This window comes from Panthera onca, chromosome C2 (assembly GCF_046562875.1).
Source record: "Panthera onca isolate mPanOnc1 chromosome C2, mPanOnc1 haplotype 2, whole genome shotgun sequence".
Taxonomy (NCBI): domain Eukaryota; kingdom Metazoa; phylum Chordata; class Mammalia; order Carnivora; family Felidae; genus Panthera; species Panthera onca.
The window spans coordinates 154067195-154085564 of NC_138347.1; the positions used below are offsets into that span (position 1 = coordinate 154067195).

Here is an 18370-nt window from a genome sequence, read left to right on the forward strand (position 1 = left end):
CCGGGCCATCTGATGCCGTGGCCAGTCCCCTCTCCGCTGCTGCTGTCACCGTTGTGACAGCTTCCGAGGAGGGATACAGCCCCAGGGACCACATCATGGTTTTTATTCCCACGAGCAGAGAGAGGGCTGGGCCCCAGGAAGGCCAATGAACACAGAGAAAATGGAAAAGTGACTTCTAAAAGATGGAAAAACTGTTTTTTTTTTTCTTTTCAGGGGCAAATGAGTTTAGAATGGGGATCGTTCTTGATTCTGATTCATACATTAAATGGTTCTACTGATGAAGTGACGGACGAAGGAACAAAAGTATTGACACTTGATTATGCTGGGCCTCATTTATTAACACCACCTCCCACAGTGCCTTGCAAATGGTAGGGACTTATTATGGGCTGAATTGTGTTCCCCAAATTAATATATAGAAGCCCAAATTAATATACATATTAACATATAGAATATATGTAGAAATATATATTTCGAGCCCTAACCCTCGAAACCTCAGCATGTGACTGTATTTGGAGACAGGGCCTTTCTTTCTTTTTTTCTTTCTTTCTTTCTTTCTTTCTTTCTTTCTTTCTTTCTTTTTAAAGGGTTTTTAAAAATTTTATTTATTTTGGGGGTGGGAGGGAGAGAGGGAGAAAGAGTGAGCATGAGCGGGAGGGGCAGCGAAAGGGAAAGAGAGAGAATCTCAAGCAGGCTCCACGCTGACAGTACAGAGCCTGATGCGAGGCTCGAACCCGTGACCTGTGAGGTAATGACCTGAGCTGAAATCAAGAGTTGGATGCTCAACCACCTGAGCCACCCAGGCACCCAAGAGGCAGGGCCTATAAATCGGTGATTCAGCTAAAGCGAGGCCTTTAGGGTGGGCCCTAATCCAGTCTGACTGGCGTCTCTACGAGAAGAATGGAAGCCTGGGTGGCTTGGCTTGGCCATGCCCTTTTGCCGGAGCCTGTCCTTCCTCACACACGTCCCTGGAGACCTTCTGTCCATTATCTAAGTTGCAACTCCGATGTTCCTTCCCACGCCCTGTCCCAAGTCTCCCCTGACTTCTCCAATTCTGTGCAGCTCCCGGCATCTCGCCATCCCTGTAGGAATAGTACGCCACCACGATTAACCCTCTGCATACTTCCAGTCTATACACTGCGCTCAAGAGCTACTCTCTTCCTTCTCGTATCGCCAGCCCACAGGTGTGGGTTTGGGGATGGGGACGGGCATTCCGTGTTGAATACGTGAATGCACGACTTCCTGCCTTACATGTTGGAGCTGTCCCCATTTGGTAGTGAGAACATTAAAGTAGACTCATCCTTTCGATATTTTGGCCTGTTAGAATCTTCTGGAAGAATTCTCTGAGTTTTTCTCAGCCCTGATCTTGAACGCCATTTTCTGCCAGTACCCAAGGCTGACCCCTTTTCCTGTGCAAACGTCTCTTGTATTCCCGCTTCTCTCCAAGCCACGCCAACTCTGACCCTCTCCCGCTGCGTTATGGCTTTGGTCTCCCCCTTTCCAACCCACTTGTGCAGGCTTCTCTTTCAGGGGTTGGGGAGGGTTGTCTGCCCGGCTTAGGCAGGAGCTGGGGCCAAGGATCCAGAACGGGCACAGGGCTGCGTCCGGCCAGTCTGCGGCGTGAGGGGGTGGAACGGAAGGAGACAGATGAGTGTGTGCCTGTTGACCTCGAGCCCTGAAACCAACGGGAAAGTTCTCCTCCTCACATTCAAAGGGGGCAAGAGAGGCGAGGGCACACACACGAGGCTGAAGAGCTGCGATGGTGGTCGGGCGAGCCCGATGAGGGGGCTAAGCCCCGAAAACCAGGAGGTGGCCGTAAGATGACCCAACGACCTGCAGGGGGAGGGAGCACCTTCTACAGAATATATGTTGGCCTTCACGGACAGGCAGAGAGTAAAAGGGAGCTGTGGTTCTAAAATGGGCCCCGTCAATCCCAGACCACCCCCTGCGGGTGGATGCCGCCAGGGTGGGTGCCGGCCACGGGAGCAGCGGTCTGCTCTGCTTCCCTCTCGCTTGCTGTATGGAGAAGGCACCGGGAACCAAGGCTTCTTGGCGGAACCAAGGCTTCTTGGCGGCATCTTGGCGGAACATACGGGAGAGTCGGGTTCCCATGGAGACAGGCCCTGAACCGGTGGCCTTGTGCGCTGGAGGGCCCAGGAAGCAGTCCCCCAGCCGGTTTCCCTCCCTTTCCAGGCCCCCAGTCGGTCAACGGCGTGCCACTTTATCGAATTCATCAGGCCTCCGACCTCAGAACTGCCCTTGACTCCAGCTTCCCCCTCACACTTCGTATCCGGTCCGTTAGCCAACAGACTAGCCAACGAGACTGTCAGGACACGTGCGGAATCCACTCCCTTCGCGTCACTGCCTCCGCCCTTCTCCCGGTCCAGCCTGACATCCCGTCTCACCCACACAACTGCTTCCTCGGGGCCACCCGGGAAAATACATCAGCTGCAACCGATTTGCTTGCCCCCTCGTCCTCTCCTTCCTGCAAAGTGGACCGAAGTGACTGTCGCAGATGGAAGTCAGGCCGCTGGACGCCCCGGCTCAGAACCTCGCCCGAGTGTCTCATCGCACCGAAAACGCAGCTCACGTCCTTTCGGGGGCCTCTCGGACCCGAGGTGAGCGGACCTGTGACCGCTCTGACAGCCGTCCTTCATCCGTTACTCTGCCCCGGGGGCCCCCGGTCTCTGTGCTGGTGCCCAAAGGCACCAGGAACGCGGTCACATCGGGGCCTCTGCTCCTGTTCTCTCTTCCTGCAAAGCTCTTTCGTCCGCACAGACAGCTGACTCTCCCCTCCACCAGCTCTCTGCACGAAGGTCATTTCACAAGAGACTTTCCTTGACCCCCACGCTCTGCCCCCCGCCCCCGCCCCTCTTCAGAATGCTTATTGCTACTTTAGTTAGGCTTTTTGTTCTGAAAACCTTGAAACCCACACAAAACCGGCAAGAATAGTTCCACGAATGCTGCTCACGCCCTACACTCAGCTTTGCCAATTATGGACGTTTGCAAGATTTGCCTCTTATTATTCTCCCTCAGTAACGGGTTTTGTTTTGATCGTTGTCATCCTTGCTATTGTTTTCATCGGTGAACTATTTCAGAACGAGCTGCAGAGGCCGTGACCCTCTGTCCCTAAATATTCCAGTAGGTCTCCGCCAAGAACAAAGATACGCATTGTGTTACGTAAACGCGATGCGATAAATTAACGCTGATGAGATACTATTATCTCTTAGGCAAGTCATATTCAAATTCTGACAACCCTTGAGGATCTAATCTAAGATTACTCACTGCTTTTAGTGTTCCTGTATTTTCTTTTTAATTGAAGGACAGTTGTCACACAATGTTCTATGAGTTTCAGGTGTACAACATAGCGATTCAACAGTTCTATATACATTGCTGAGTGCTCCCCATGATAAGTGCAGTTAAGTCTCATTTAATTTGGAATAGTGGCTCAACTTTTGTCTTTGGGACAGCCCTATTTTATTTTACTTTATTTTGAAATGTTTTATTTATTTTTGAGAGAGAGAGAGAGGGAGAGAGAGAGAGAGAGAGAGAGAGAGAGAGACAGCGCAAGCTGGGGAGGGGCAGAGAGAGAGAGGGAGACACAGAATCCAAAGCAGGCTCTGGGCTCCGAGCTGTCAGCACAGAGCCCGATGTGGGGCTCAAACTCATGAATCGTGAGATCATGACCTGAGCCAAAGTCAGATGCTTAACCGACTGAGCCACCCAGGAACCCCGTGACAGCTCTATTTTAGATAGATCAGAGCTTGTAGAATGTCTCTGTCTTGCAGAATGTCCTTCAACCTCGGCTTGTCTGATGTGTCTTCAAAGATTTAGATTATGCATTTTAGGCAGAAATATAAAAGTGATGCTAAGACCTTCTCCATATATCATATCAGGGGCCATATGATACCTATTTGTCACTTTACATTTTATGTTATATACTCATCCATTCACTTGTTGATGATCTGCCCCCCAAACTAGAAGGTAGTCACCATGGAGGGCAGAGAAGTTTCACTGTTCCATTAACTTCTGTATCTCAGAGCCACAAACAAAGCCCGGCACGTGATAGGTGCTCAAGAAATAGTGAGAGGTGTGGCTCACTCTAAACCAGAAAAACTGCTTACCCCCAGCATCCTCCAGAGAATTCCAGAAAATGTTCCTTCTCCTACCTATTCTTGAGCAGTTACAACATGCCGGGCGGCCTCGAGACACCTTGAGCGGCCGGGATGAAGCCTGTATATGCGTCCTTGGGGTTCTCAGGCACTTACTTCCAAGACTGACCTAGCAGGAATGTTGCAGCAGCCAAGTGGAGGCTGTGCAGAGCAGGGCCCAGGGAGCCGTGGTGCCGGGAAGGGTGTGTGAGACTGTGCCAGCAGGCAGTCAGGCTAGATGACACTCATAGGGGTGGAGGGGGGCGAGGTGCTCCCCAGGCTCACAGACTTTCCGATCAGTGCCATCAGCCCTCCGACCATTGAGAGGGTCTGCTCTACTCATCACCTGTCAGAGCGGGACATGATCGAGGCCTCCCGGAGCTCTTGTGTGCAAAACGCCCCGCTGATTCACAAGGGGAAGGGTGAGTGTGAAGGCCGAATCGACAAGATGGAGACGGAAGGAAGGAAGCAACCCCAGCTCACTTCCCCGGTGCAAATTCTCGAACAAAGGCTGAACTAAGCCTTAGCGGGGGTGTTTGTGGGTGGAGGCAGGGAGGGGCCTGGAGGCAGATGAATGGAAGGGCAGTGAAGTAACTGTCAGGCTTACGTTGTGTTTCAGATGGGGAGAACTTTTATTACCTGAAAATGAGACTCTTATGACCAACAATGGAAGAAGCCATGACATCTGCCCAAAACGTTGTCAAGAGGCAACGAACAGAATTCCAACCAACCATGTGAGAGGAGGGTAAGAAGAAAAATAAAACCGAGAGCTGAGGGCACCCCACTGGGTTCAGCACACCCAATAAACTGGTGTCCCTATCCTTATTTAAGACTTGTTTTCATAGACGCTATATAATTAGTGACGGGATCAGAACTTGAACCCAAGCTCTGAGTTCCCACCTGAATAGCTTTCCCATAGCCTGGTTCTGCTCTTTAGTGTTGTATTTACTCAGGAAAAACTTACTCATATGCCTTGAAAAAAGTGGCTAATAGATTAAGTCAGTTTGTATGCTGCATCCTATGTGTATTTCATACACTGTGTATGATCCTTGACTTTTCATTTTCAAACCACTGTAGAGCACGTCTAAAGCTGCCCATTAGATTTACAGGAACCTAGTAAATGGTTTTCGATTAAACAGCTTGCAGCTTTAAAGGCAGCTTGGAGAATCAGAGCAGCAAGGAGCAAGAATCCCACTGTTTAGAGCCTCATCTGGCACTTTCTCTGGGTTTAGCAATCTATCTCGCTAAAGATTAGATAAGGGCAATTTCCTTTGCCGAATGAACAACAAAAAAGTTGCTTCTTCCGGATAATTAAAAAGACAAAAGACAAACAAAAAAGACAAAAAACAAAACAAAACAAACCCAGAGTTAGATGACACTAAATGAGGGGGATTAAAAAAAACCGAACCAACACACTACTGATTTTAAACATTAGCCATTAGGTGTTGGAGAATTATTCTGAACTTTCAGCCTCAAGGCTCTGGGTTCCCTCACCTACCAGAGAGTAACCCGGTGATAAACTGCATGACCTATTTCGTTTTTTCAACTTTTTATTTTAAAAACAATTTTATCTATACAGAAAAGTTGCAAAATAGTAGAGTCCTCATCTATCGGTCACCCAGTTTCCCTAATATTAACACCTTACCCAACTGTAGTAAGCTGTAGCCAGGAAATGAACACCGATAGAAAGCTAACGAATCTATAGACCTTATTGGAATTTTGCTAGTTGTCCGGGAATGTCTTTTTTCTAGCCCGGGATCCAATCCAGGATTCCACAGGGCATCTAGTCCTGTTTTCTTAGTTTCTTCAATCCATACCAGGTTCTCAGTCTATCTCCTGTACCTTGACCCTTTTGGAGACTACTAGCCAGTATTTTTGTAGAACGTCTTTCAATTTGGGTCTGATGTTTTCTTATTAGATTGAGTCTACATATTTCTCGTAACAATAGGACAAAAATGATACATTCTTCTCAGTGCAGCATATTAGGATGTACCTGATGTCAAGTATGTCCCATTACTGGTGATACTAACTTTGGTCACTGGATTAAGGTGATTCCTGCCAGGTGGCTGCACCGTAAAATTACTGCATATTTCTGTACCCGTAATGAATGAGTTTCGTGGAGGAGAAATACTTTGAGACTGTGCAAATATCCTGTTTCTCATCACACACTTCAGGATCTATTGGGGATTCTTGCCTGCAAAACTTATCACATGGGGTTTTTACCTAATGGCGATGTTGATTTCCATCAGCCCTTTCCTTCTGCATTTATTAATTAGCAGTCTGTTGTAGAATTCTCCTTCATTTATTTATTTATTCACTCAGTTACTCATTTCTATTAGTGTGGGTTGAGGAATGCCTGCTTTATTCCATGAGTTACAATTTGCTAACATCATTATTTATTTTATTGCTCAAACTGTCCCAGGTTTGGTCATTGGGAGCTCCTTTAGATTAGCATCTGTGTCCTTTCTGACATGCCCCAATTATTTTTGAGTACTTCCTTACCTTCTGACACTGCAGAACTCTCTGGGCATATCTCGTATTTTCTCTGTTCCAATTTTGCAGTCGGCCATTTCTCCAAGGAAGCCTGGTTAGTTTCATTTTGTAATGGTTCTTACAAACTGACATCTAGGTACTAGATGTGTTCATTGCCACTGGGATGATACTCATCTGAGGCTCTCTCAGTAGACAGAACTGGGAAATATATTCATGAGTAGTCATATACCCAAACACACACACACACACATATATATGTGTATTTATTTTTATATCAATCTATCTGTATAACTATTAAAAACCATGAGTTCATATAGATGTACTCCCTTACTTATTAAAAAAAAAATGTTTCCTTGTTCCCTGGTGAACACGTGCATGGTTGGACTCTGAAGTTAGTGTCCTTGAGAAAGAGGAGACGGAAATTAGTTGGGAGAAAATATACAGGCCAAAAGAGAAAACTCAGAAAAAAAAAATGAAGGAGCAGAGAAGCTACTTAAGAGAGGAATCTTGTAGTCATTTAATAAATGCTTTTGAAAATGTTTATTTATTTATTTTAGCGGGGAGAGAGGGAGGGAGGGAGGGAGGGAGAGAAAGAATCCCAAGCAGGCTCTGCACTGTCAGCACAGAGTCTGATGTGGGGCTCGATCCTACGAACCGTGAGATCATGACTTCAGCTGAAATCTAAGAGTTGGACGCTTAACTGACTGAGCCACCCAGGCGCCCTTAATACATGTTTTTTAAATTAAGTGGGTGAAAGGATCTCTTCACTTCAACACGTATTTATTAGCTGCCTGCTATTTGTCACCCATTCTGCTAGGGATGAGGAGGGCTACCCCATGCCCCTTGTCCTTGTTTTCATCTTGGGGGGATATATAGACGATCCACGGTGTTAGTATGGCACTAAACTCAGTCTTGCAAGCCAGAAACAAACAAACAAAAAGAATATTGGAAAATGCAGGGTTTGGGGGTGGCAATATTTCAGGCTGATAGACTATTTGTAGGCAAAGGCAAGAAAATGAGGACCAGCACAGGAAAGGAACTTCAAGTTTAAAGGCGTAAGAAGGCAGACAGGGACCTAAGAAGAAAGGAGCTTGACAATAAGCCTGGACACTAGCTTATAGCAACAGATAATTGCTGGCAAGAATTAATAAGGGAAGAACTTATTTGTATGTATATATTTACACTTTACAAAGTTACTGATGCATACATATGGTAAAAAATATATATATTGTACAATACAAAAAGGGACTTACTGAAAAGTTTTCTTCTCACATTAGATTCCTGGCTCAACTCAGAGTCAAGCATTAACAGCTTCTTCTTCCAGAAATGTCCTGTGCACATACCTGCATGTAAGTGTGCAGCACATCCTCATTTGAAAAACACGAGTGTGAGTATATTGTGCACATTTATCCATATCTTGCTTTTCCATTTCATAAGGTATGTTGCGATCTTTCTATCACACGTGTCTAACAGAATGGGAGATCTAACTCATTCTTTACTCACGCACCTAATATTCCATCAAATAGAAGGGCCAGACATCGGATTGTTTCTAGCATATTCTTGAGGCAGAGAGCTGCACTGGTTTGCCAAAATCCATTTTCATTTTCTTACTGGGTATAGGGTTACGTTACATTTCCCAAAGCTTTCGGCAGACAATCGCACAAGTGGGACAGCATTCTTGCTAATGGAGTATAATGACACGGTATGTGTCACTTCTGAAACTAGGCTGTCAGGCTGTGTGCACGCCTGCTCTGACCTCTCTCCGCCTTCCGCCCCAGCTGCAAAATGGCTGTGGTGTTGATCCTGCTTCAACCACGGAGGTTATGGCCATGCTAGAAAATGGGAGAGCAGGATCGTGGAAGGAAATGGGTCCTTGAATGACCACGAGGAGTAGAGTTGCCCTGCTTACCTGAACAGTTTTCCTTGAAACTATGAGAGAAAGAAATAAGTATTTCTTGAGCCACTGAGTATTTGTTGGGCTTCTTTGTTACAGCAGCCTATCCTTACCCTCACTGGTGTACCTCCGATTACAAACAACACTGGTGCAAACATTTTGTACTTACATCTTTGCATATCTAAAAGCATTAGTGCTCGAAGTAGATTTGCTTGGCCAGATATCTATTGTTTTAAAGTTGTGTTTAATGTGTATTTATTTTTGAGACAGAGAGAGACAGAGCATGAACGGGGGAGGGGCAGAGAGAGAGGGAGACCCAGAATCCGAAGCAGGCTCCAGGCTCTGAGCTGTCGGCACAGAGCCTGACGCGGGGCTCGAACCCACGGACCGGGAGATCATGGCCTGAGCCGAAGTCGGAGGCTCAACTGACCAGGCGCCCCCAAAATATCTATTTTTAAATTCACAGTCCCGTTGGTTGATATGAGAGAGTGTCTTTTCCTCCATACCTTAGCCAAGCTTGTTATATATTTTTTACGTATTTGCCAATTTCACGGGTAAAAAATGGTATCCAGACTTTAAAAACTTTCCATACCTTAATGATCAGCAGGACTGAATTTTTTTATGTTGACAAGCTGATTTATGTGGAATAAATGAGCAGAAACTAAATGCTCAAGACAGTAATTTTTTTTCCAGTAGGTTATAAATCTTGTTATTGACACATAAATGTTTTATAGATTTATAAATTTACTTTGTATTTGTGTAGTACATATTTTTCTCCATTCGTCATTTATCTTTGACTTTATTCCCAGAATGTGTTTACAGTGGCTGAATGAAAATTTTTCCTGGAGTCAAGTTTATCATCGGCTGCTGCTAATGGCCTACACGATCTGAGGACTTACTGTTGGCTTATTCTGTGGTCCCTGAGACTGTGTATCACCTAACTCATGATATACACTCCCACTGACCTCCTTCTGGCTTAAGATATAAAAAAAAAAAAAAAAAAAAAAAAAAAAAAAAAAAAAAAGCTCTAACAAAATCAACGGGAATACTAAAGTGTTCACAGGAGGCTTTTCTCACTATGTTCAGGTACAAATTCTAGATCTTGAAAAACTCTTTTCCCTTAGAAATGAAAGGCCATAAAACCCAAATCAATAATATGGTGCCTGTGAAAACTTCTAAAGCATAAAAGGAGTAAAGACTATAGCACTCAGATAGCATAGGAAGAACCTAATCGCTACTGGAATAAAAAATAAATCGCATGTACTTTCTACTCTGTGCGCTCAACCCAGTTGGGGAAATACGATCCCTGCAAAGTGAGATCCGCGAGCTGGAGTGACCAAACTAGATTAGCAGGGGAGGGATCTGGAAGAGTTAAGGAAAGAATTTGTAACAAACCAGTAGAAGCACAGTAAGATCAAACAACAGGAGAAGTGAAAGCAGGAAGGTGAACGATCCAGTGACACGGGGGGTGGGTGGTGGGCGAGTATGTTTGAGAGGATCCCACGCAAAACAAAGGCAGGATATAGTCAGCTGAAAATCGTTAGAGCAGATAAGATTAGAGAAGCTATCAAGAACTAATTGGATCCTGAAGAAGACTTCAGAATGACTAAAGTAGCTGCACTGCTCAAAGATAAGAGCGAGTTCCTGGCTAAATGAGGAAAACAGACCCAAATCTGTCAAGGAGGGCATCACCGTGTGCCGGGTCAGCCTAGTGAAAAGAGACATCTCTCCTCCTGCCGGAATGTTGAAGTATCCTGTCAGAAAGGTGAGGCGTCAACAGTGAAGAAGGACATCCGGGCACACAGGCAGGAAGAGGGGTCATCCCTACAGAAAGAGACCCCAGTCTCACTTCAAATCTCTCTTCTATCACCTGAAACACCCTGAGACAAAATTATGGCCCACATCTTCTCAAGCCCAGACAAATGACCATTCACGAGCACAGAAAGCAAAGGATGGGAAAATATGGAGAACACAAGGAATAAAAGGACTTTGCTGGAAATAATTTAAACATGGGTAAGTTAAAATGACTGGTACAAACAGGTCTCAGAGAAAAGTCACCTGTTCTCAATTTATAATTAAACAGAGGACAGATGATTTAGAATTTTTTTTAAGTTTATTTATTTATTTAAGTAATCTCTACATCCAATGTGGGCTGAAACTCAAGACCTTGAGATCAAGAGTTGCATCCTCTTCTAAGGGCCGGCCAGGTGCCCTTAGAAGTGTTTTAACAGGAGCGAAAACCTCATGACTTGTAGTAACAAAACACAAGCAGTGGGGGCCAGTGGTGGGGGGCGGTGGGGGGAGGGGATGGAGAGGAAATCAGGCTGTGTTAATTTCCTCATTCTATATGGAGAAAAGTGACAGGGATGACAACAACGGTATTAGGTACAGCTGACATTTGAGTCCTTCCTATGTGTCACATACTGTTCACAGAACTTCCACGTACCATCGCTTCGATCTACGAATCTGCCCTATCAGGCAGGTGTTATTATTATCATATTATCCTCAGGATAAAAAGGAGACTGTGCTATTCTATTCTCAACAGTAATAATTCACATAGTTGCAATAAGTGTTAGCAAAAATTAAAAAGTAGCCACTAGTAGAGTATAAAATTGTATTGTCTTCAACTTACCAGAAAAATAATTCCTACAGCAAAGAATCGTTCAAAAAAAAAAAAAAAAAAAGAAAGGAAAAGAAAAGGGCAAGGAGCATGAAACCGTTTAGAAAGAGAAAATGAAATGACAGAGATAAAATCACACGCATGTAAATAAGTGCTAATAGATTACGTTCCTCTTAAATTTAAAATGTACTTTAGAAGAGCCCCCACCCAAACAAAAATACCTCCTAGAGATTAAATAAGAGAATGGCAAATACCCACAAAGGAGAGGGATACTCGCAGCATTGATATCACACAGGGTAGAACTTAAGTTAAGGAAAATGTGAGTGGGTCAGAATGGGAAGTTGGTGGTTACTGGCACAATCCATAATGATGTTGAAACAGTTGTGAACTGTTATGCACCAAATAACAAGACATTAGAATGTATAAAGCTTTTAAACTCTAAAAAGAAAGAGAAGAAAATGAATCCATAAAGACTTTACCAGATTTTCTTCAATCCAGGATAAATCTAACACTGTAAAAGAAACATAAAATACCTGAACAGTTGAATGTATAATGTTGATTTAATTGGGAGTATTAGGTTCTCTACATGTCAGTAAATACGTTTTCTTTTCAGGGGCCCACGAAACACTCACAAATATTATCTTATAAGCAACCACAAAGGAATCCTCAATGAGTTCCTCAACATAGATAACTAGACGGGGCATGTACAATGAACACAGAGCTATAGGACAAGAATTTAACAACCAGAAGGCAAATAAGGGACGACATAAAAACACCCAAACATTTGGAAATGAACTCTTCCCCCTCCCCATTTCATCAGCTTGCAGGTGCACACACACCCGCTTCTGTTTTAGAATACTCAGAAAATAATGATGAGAATGATAACTATAAAAATTTAAGGGATATATATTCAGGAGTGACTCCAAAGCCATAAAAGATTTTATTGTTACAGATTAAATGGTGAAAATTGGCAAACTAAGAACGTAACTTAAAAAAAAAAAAGAACAAGGAAATGAGTACAAGGAAACCAGGAGACAGTGTTTAATAGATAAATGCAGAAGTTAAAGTTAAAATGCAGAAGAAAAATCAGAGAATAGATGAATTCAAGAGCTAGTGTATTAAAAAATATGAAAATAGAAAACACTTTATTCTGATCAAGAGGAAAAAAAGCATCTCCACTAAATACACAAAATGTAGAATGAGAAAGGAGGCATAATCACAAATGCAAGGGATTTGCAATCCTTTAGTAATATACTTGAAAATTTCGTTAAATTTAAAAAGATAACTTTCTAAGAAAAAAAAATAAATCACTAAGATTTATTTAGAAATGGCAGAATAGTGAATTAGCTCAATTACCATAGAAAATACAGAAAATAATCATCTGCAAAAAGGTGGTTGGATCCAGTGTCATGGTCAAGTTCCTCCCCTCCCCACCAAATCGAAGGAGCAAATAAATGCTATACTTTGTGAGCTACACCATAGTATAGATACAAATGGGTGACTTTGTAATTCATTCTTTCCTCACCCTATTATAAATACCATTGCTTGAACTTTATGAGGAGAATGGTCCCCAAAGGGTCCAAACATCCACATTCTACAAACTAATTTCATTTCTGAATACAGAGGGGGAACACTCTACATACAATAGGAGGAAATCAAATAAATCTGTTTGCTGAAAGGATTATATTTTGTGATTAATGAGGGCTTATTCTAGGAATAGACTATTACTTACATTGCTCTGAAAAATTCTGGTCATCAACAGTAAAGCAAACAATAGAAAATTTTTGCGAGTGTGTATGTGTGTGTCACCGTGTGTCTATGTGTGTGCGTGAAGTATACTATTTATCACCAAAAGAAGACTAAGCAGACTGTGCTCCCTGATTCTCCTGAATCATATCCAGGGGTTGGAGATGCCGCACACACACATACAAGGCTCCCCAACATAGGAAAATAGAGAAACCAGCAGGTCTTTGGGTTCCATCGTATCGGAAAACAAACACACACACACACAGCTTAAACTTGGAAGAGAATTGAGCGCCATGAGACACATGGGGAAACACTTTTTGTTAGGCCCTTTTCCTCTCCTACAGGGATTTAGGAAGCTCATTGTCTCCCACACTCTTGTCCATGCAGGGCACTGAAACGGCGATGCCAGCTTGGGGCCAGCTGGGGGCGTGGGGTAACATCAGGGATCTCCAGATGCCTGTTGCCACTGGGGACAGAGATACCATGGGCGAGCCACAGACTCACCCGAACTCCTCCCTGACTTCCCCTCTACATGTAGGGTATACAGCAGCTCTTGATATGAAAGAAATGCCAGTGTAGAGGTGTGGGGGAGTTTCCTGAAGAGCAGGGTGACCTGGTTGGGACAGGGGGGCTGTAAACAGGAAATGGTTGGGTCCAGATAACAATACCAGAGGCCGTCTGCTCTTGGCGTATCCTTCTCCACTAAAACTCATCAGGGGCATGGTCTACAGCTTGGGCTTTTGCATCTGATGGACTTCCCACCAGGTACAAATCACTAGCCAAGGCAGCAGATACTCCCAGGATAATGTTAGCTCACGGGGAAAAATAACCTGATACAGTGAAGAAAATCAATGGGCCAGAATAGAATGCAAATTTAGCACAGGCATAATAAATATCCCAAAGAATTAAGGGACACTGTTAGCACGATGCGGGAATAAGCAAACTGTCACAGAGAACCAATTCGACATGTGGAGACACGAAATATGAAAATTTAAGAGTTGATATACAGAACTCAAGAGAAAGGCTGACAGCAGCGAGGATACTTATCTGTAGGCAAGTGAAGTGTTTTATTAAAGGACATCTAAAAATACCTGAATAAATAGAAAGGTATTCCATGTTCATGGATGGCACAACCTAACATTTTTTACGAAGTTAATTCTCTCCAAATTCCTGTAAAAATTCAACGTAATTCCAACAGGGTATTTTGAACGGGTTAACATCTGAATATAGTATAAAAACTACCCTACAGACTAAACGATCAGAGCAAAGAGTAAAGGCACTATGAAAACGAAGAGTAAGATGGTGATATCCCAACCAGATTTGAAGACATACGACAAAGCCACAGGAATAAAAAGATACGTGTTATTTATGTATAACTACACAAAGCAAAGGACTCAAATTAAACATAGAACCCTGAAACAGTGTGTGGGTGTGTGCAGAACCGTGTGAATGCTACAACAGTTTGTCAGGAAAACATTAGCACTCCACAGAGACGGACAAATTGGGTTCCTTCCTCTCCTTTACCACACACACATTCACGGTTGAATTAAAAATCTAAATGTGGGGGCGGCCGGGTAGCTCCGTTCGTTAAGCGTCTAACTCTTGGTTTTGGCTCAGGTCATGGGTTCGAGCCCTGTGTTGGGCTCGGTGCTGACAGTGAGAAGCCTGCTTGGGATTCTCTCTTGCTTTGCCCCTTTCCTCTCTCTCAGAATAAATGAGTAAACATTTTTAAAAAATCTAAATGTGGAAGAGGAAAGCTAACGAATGAAAATGAAGCAGAGTATCTTGGCGCCCAGGGTAGGGAAAACCTCTTAAACAGACCCCGTCGTCACAAACCAGGCAAGAAAATACTGGTGGGTTTTATAGCATTAACAACAATTTCTGGCATGTGCTTGACATTGATCTTTGACGGGAGTGAGAAGTAAACATTCGCAATGATAAACCATGAGACTTGGGGACTGTTGTCAGGGTAGCTGCACAACTGACCAATGCAACTAGCAAACCAAAATGGAGAAGGTTAGTGTGGCTTATGTCTGGTATTGATTGCAGGGGGTCTGGCAAGAGGTTGGGGATTTCTGTTTGTAAAACAGAGCTGCGAATGTCTAATAGTGAAATGGTAGATCAGTGTTTGGAATTTTAATGGAAAGCTAGCAGGTGACTCTGCTAGAAACACAAGGAAACGAAGAACACATTGTCTGTTGTGTAGTTCAGTATTACCATACCAAAATCCAGGCATAAGTTCTGCACCCCAATTCATAAAAAAAATCTAGAGAGGCAAGTTTGGTCATTCTCACTGGAACATAAAATCCTCAAGAGCAGACAGAGTGTTGTCTGTTTTGTTCATTCCTGGTTGCCCAGTGCACAGAGCTGTGCGGCCCGACCTGGAACCAATGGCAACGTATGGCCGTAGGGCACTTAGAACGTAGCTGGTTTGAACTGAGATGCGCTGTATGTAAAACACACCCTGACTTGGGAGGCTCGGTGCAAAGAGAAAAATAAAGAATGTAAAACCTCTCTGCAATAATTTTTTATATCGGTTACATATTGCAATGATGGTGTTTTAGATATCGGGTTAAGTAAGATATAGTTTTGAAATTAACTTCATCTGCTTTTAAAAATCTGTGATAATGTGCCACTAGAAAACTTAAATGCCTTGCATTACATTTTTATCGGACAATGCTTCCTAGAGTAATGACTGGAATATTACAGGTACTAAAAGACACTGAAGGAAAGAATGAATAAGCAAGTTAGTTCAAATGACTCTTTTAATCAGCATGAATTAGGTTTTTTTTTTCCTACTTGTTGTGTAGTCTTAGCTCATTGCATATAACTGGAAATGTTCTATTAACTGGGAAAAGAGTGGCTTCAGTGGGGACGGCTAATTTAGCAGTTTTCAAAAGAAGAGGAACAATGAACGGAACACTGTTGCTTGTAACCAGATTTCATTCATAGGGAAGTTACTGTGTACTTACATACACACTGTTACATACCGTGACACTTACACACACCTTCCCATTAAACTCATTCTACAATTCTATGACAGACCGCTATTCCTATATAGATGACGACACTGAGGGTCAGAGTGGTAAAGCACAGGGTACAAGTAAGTGGTGAGCCCGGGAATCAATTCTGTTCACTCTGACCAAGCCAGACATTTGCAGGCAGCCCAGTCTTACCACGTCCCTCTATCCCGCAGGGGGCGCTTTCTTGCCTCCGAGCCTTTGCTCACACCGTTCCTCGGCCTGGGAACACCCTCTCACCCTTTCGGAAAGCCACCTGCTACATCAGGGTTGCAACAGTTGGAATTTGTTTGTTTCTTGTCTATATCCTTCCGAAAATGTGAACTCCGGAAGGGCAGGCAGGCTTTCTGTCTTGTTCACTGGGAAACCTTAGCAATTGGTGTTGAAATGCCCGGTACACAGGAAATGCTCAAAGATCACGGCTTCCTGGATCCATGAAGATTCTTCCATTGTTCCAGTAAGAACCAACTGCTTCTTGGGTCTGCTGTAGCTTAATGCTTGTAGTCCAAGTTCTTATTTCACCTTGTAGGGTATTATGATCCACTCTCTTTCTGTGTCTCCCCACCCAAGGCTTATAAATTCCTTGTAGATTGGATTAGCTCTCAATTGTGCCTCTCCCAAAGCAGTATTCAGTCTTTTTTCCCTGTAAGAGTCTTAGCTGGGTGACTCCGTTAGCTATGAACCCAACTTCCAGTTTCTGCTTCCCTTTTCCTTGCAAAGCCTCCATTTTTCTTGGAACAACAGGGTGCCCAGCTTTCCTGTTCCAGCATGAAATGGCCACGACAGGGCTGTGGCCAAGGAAATGTACATCCGATCTAGGTGTCGCCGGAGAGTTTCCTTTTCCCGACAAAAGAGGGAAGACGTATGCGGCCCTGCCTTCCCCTCTTTCCTTCTTGTCTGACACACAGACACGCTGTCTAAAATTATAGTGCCACCTCGCCGTCTCAGGACATCGAACACAAGGACGGAAGCCAACAGGCCACGGCGGCAGAGCAGAGAAAGGGAAAATCCTGACAGCTTTGCTGAGTAGCCGTGCCAAGGCCAGCAACTTCCCATCTCGAGATTTCTTGCTACGTGAGAAAAACAAACCCATAGCTGTTTATCACTGGAAGCCTGGTGGTTTTTTTTTTTTTTTTTTTTTGTCACTTTTAGCCAAAATTATCTTTAACTCATCCAGCTGATGTCTGTAACGGGTACAGAGTACATATACCATACTCCCAAGATTATATGCAGACTTTCGACAAACCCCAAATATTATTGTAGGGAACCACAGCACTGCAAAAATTTGAAATACGAGGAGACCGAGGCTCAGAGGGGTTGTCTACTGACGGCAAACAGCAGAGTCGAGAACCCAAGCCAGGTCCCTCAAGGCAGCCGAGCCCACGCCTATGCCTGCCCGCGCTGCCTCATCACAGGGTATGTGGGGCCTGCAAGAGCCCACGCTCCTTGGCCTGATGGACACACGCAGTCCTCGAAAGGCCTCATCCTGGAGGAACACTCTCTCCTGGCTTAGATGCCGTGGTCTTGCTTCCTACAGTGGCGGTGCAACTTTGCGGGCCAGTCCTGCCTGCCATTCCTGGCTGTTTCTTTAATGTTTTGAGACAGAGAGAGACAGAGCATGAACGGGGGAGGGTCAGAGAGAGAGGGAGACACAGAATGTGAAACAGGCTCCAGGCTCTGAGCCCTCAGCCCAGAGCCCGACGTGGGGCTCGAACTCACGGACCGGGAGATCATGACCTGAGCAGAAGTCAGACGCCCAACTGACTGAGCCACCCAGGCGCCCCTCCTGGCTGTTTTCTTTAAAAGCACCTTGAGAACATCACCCACCAGCAAGCACCCTTTGGGCCTGGCCATCCTCGCAACCTGAGACGGGAGTCTGTTGTGTGTGTTCGAGGAACGCCAAGGGGCTTGAACATCAGTGACCAGAACAAACTGAGGGAAAGACAGGAGGAGGAAAGGATACAGACAAGAACGTGTCCCGAGCCGTCACCATTTGAGGAGTGGCGTCTACTGAGATGTCACACGGTGGGGAGAAGCACATGTGATGGGGGAGGGGATGGAAACAGGGCGACTGGCTTCGCTGGGTTGATTTTGAGATGACTGTTAGATCCCCATGTGAAGACGTGGTATACAGAGAGTTCAAATCCGCTAAATTTACAGTCCCGAACATCGCACCAAACTATTCTGATGAAGCCAGAGGCCAGCTGGCAAGGCACCAGACTGAGCTGTATAGGTTATAAGACGCGCTTGAAGATGAAGACAGAGATCAGTCAGGAATTAACCAACACGCATCCTGAGATTTTAGCCTTGCAACTCATTTTGCTGCCGAGCCCGCTGATACGTGACGGAAAAGATGGGTGTGTTTATTTGTTCGGTCAATTGCCTCAGCCTGAGAAATGTGCCGGTTGGATTTTAATGCAGACAACAGAGAGAACGGCTTCCCTTTAAG

The 18370-nt window shown here is 44.4% G+C and overlaps 1 protein-coding gene and 1 long non-coding RNA gene across 4 annotated transcripts in view; one reads left to right on the forward strand and one right to left on the reverse strand.

Annotated features, from left to right (window-relative positions):
* The window catches only part of STAC (SH3 and cysteine rich domain), a 139134-nt gene that overhangs the window by 89688 nt on the left and 31076 nt on the right, over window positions 1-18370 (reverse strand). The window lies entirely within an intron of this gene.
* On the forward strand, window positions 593-4973 carry LOC144617385 (uncharacterized). Its single transcript, XR_013557798.1, has 2 exons — window positions 593-2615; window positions 4768-4973. It is a non-coding gene; the product is annotated as an uncharacterized LOC144617385 (long non-coding RNA).